The 2,191-nt window shown below is 46.7% G+C and overlaps 1 long non-coding RNA gene across 1 annotated transcript; it reads right to left on the minus strand.

Moving 5' to 3' along the window:
• Positions 1-1,152: 1,152 nt before the first annotated feature.
• On the minus strand, positions 1,153-1,736 carry LOC138226265 (uncharacterized). Its single transcript, XR_011184455.1, has 3 exons — positions 1,652-1,736; positions 1,389-1,494; positions 1,153-1,241 (listed from the first exon to the last, which is right to left on the minus strand). It is a non-coding gene; the product is annotated as an uncharacterized lncRNA (long non-coding RNA).
• Between the last annotated feature and the right edge of the window lie 455 nt (positions 1,737-2,191).

The following is a 2,191-nucleotide window of genomic DNA, read 5'->3' on the forward strand; positions in this document are numbered from 1 at the left end:
TTTTAGACCTACATTTTCAATTAAAAGGAAATGAAATGTTTCTGTTTTAAAATTAGAGCTGTACTATAAAATACAGGACCGCAGACCACAGACAGTACCTCTTGCTCAAAGTCGGTCCTTCAGGGAAGACAACAACCGCTGTCCAAAGTGTCTGAAATGACAAATCTTTGCATGAGACTCATTGCACCACGGAGTTGCAAAGCTGGCTCCTTGAAGCATATCACCATCTTACCCGTCTAGGAAAAGAGCAAGCTTGTACCTGGTTTCCTGGGAGGCGTCTTGTGCCAGACGAGTGGCAGCAGGCAGGATGCGGTTGGTGATATCCCTGGGGAGGTTATGTGCACCCATCCTCTCCACCAGGTCTGCCAGGTGATGAGCCATACACGCCCTCACTCTGGAGTTCAGGTGACTGTGCACACAGAACATTGTATTGTATATTACTGAGCTGTTACTTTGATTGAAACCATATCAACCTGTCACCTAACCATTGGCAATGTGGACCTCATTTTCCAATGCTTAACCAGATTTCTTTTAAAATGATAAAAAATTATATTTAACTGTCTAATGTTGTTTTTATATTTTTTTAAGTACTGTATGTTAGCATTGTATGGCAGCATGGTGGCGCAGTGGTTAGCATTGCTGCCACGCAGTGTCCAATGGGTTCAATTTCGGACCTGGGGTGCTATCTGCTTGTGTGTTCTCATGTGTTTCTGGTGTGAGTGTGCACGTGTCTGTGTCTGTGTGTCTGTCCTGTGACGGACTGGTGACAAGTCCAAGGTTTGGGCTGATTTACACCCGCTGTTTGCAGAAATAGGCTCCAGCTACCCTATGACCCTAAATTGGAGAAAGTGGTTAGAAAACGAATGGATATTAACATTGTAGTAAATATTCTTTAATACATGCTTTGATTTCAAGCTCCATGAAACGTAAATGACCCTTCACAGCTCCTGAAGTCAGACCCTAAGATTCTGGGTATTATTCTATTCTGTATATTTCTGCCCTCACCTCAGACCTCCATTCAGCAGCGCGTTGACTGCACGAGCAGGGGTACAGCTCTGCACCATGCAGTCCAGTGTGCTGTCTACACTTTGTCGGATGAATGTGTTCGATTCTCCGGCTTTCTCTAGCAGCACCTTCACTGTGTTCCCCAGTTCCGGGTCCATCCTTCTCTTCAGGAAGGTGAACACGTCTCCCAGACACACCACTGCCATCCTAGACACAGCTGATCGCAAGTTCTTCACCTGGGGAAAGGCAAACCACCGTCAGCACTGAAGAGCCTCGTCTGTGCCCCTCTCTTGAACCATTCTATATGAATGGTTCAGAATGGATACAAAAACAGTGAAAAGCAATCATACAAATGAACAATTAATATTTTGGAGAGATCACACCTCCTGCACGAGCGCCAGGGAGACATCGTGCAGTCTGCTGATCAGGATGACAGGGTGATGCTGGGACAGACGCCTTATAAAGCTCAGTCCATCAACCTTCCTCTCCCTGAATTCAGTGAACGGAAAGAAATACATCAACCAGGACAAGGAAAGAGGTCTAACTGTATAGAGCTATGGGCAACAAGGTCTGTATTTTCACTAGTCAGAATTGTATTCATAGAAAACGGAATAGGTGGATGCTGATTGTACTGCTTTATGCCTACCAGTCGTCAGAGGCCAGAAACTGAAGGCTCTGGGTGAGGGCCAGCTCGGGCCTAGAGAAGGATTGCAGCCCAGGCTGCTCTGGACCATCTCTTCTCTTCCCTTTAAGGGCAGGGGACAGCTCATCTAAAGGTCACAACAGAGTGGGGAAACGTTCTGTGATCAGTTTGGTCACCACTGATTTGACAAAAGCAGATCGTGAAAGGCTTCTGCCTCGGGGCATCAGTAAAAAAGCTCTAGAAGAAGGAAAAAAACCTGACCTTGAAAGAAAGTGGTGGAAGAAAGTGAGAAAGAAAATCAGTGCAGATGTGTGGGAGATGCTGATCTGACCTGCGATATGGGGGGTACTCTTCAGAGGGGGAAAAGAGATGTTATCCCTCTCCTCTGCAGATCCATCCCCCCCTATCATGCGCAGGCGTTTTTTAAGACTCCCCACGCTCCTCCACCGGTCCTGGACGTGCCCCATCTTGTGTGTCTGTAATAACAGAAAAGCACAAGTTAACCCTGGGGAATCCTGGCCCGGCTCAGTTTTGAGACCAGCT

This window comes from Lepisosteus oculatus, unplaced genomic scaffold (assembly GCF_040954835.1).
Source record: "Lepisosteus oculatus isolate fLepOcu1 unplaced genomic scaffold, fLepOcu1.hap2 HAP2_SCAFFOLD_121, whole genome shotgun sequence".
Lineage (NCBI taxonomy): Eukaryota > Metazoa > Chordata > Actinopteri > Semionotiformes > Lepisosteidae > Lepisosteus > Lepisosteus oculatus.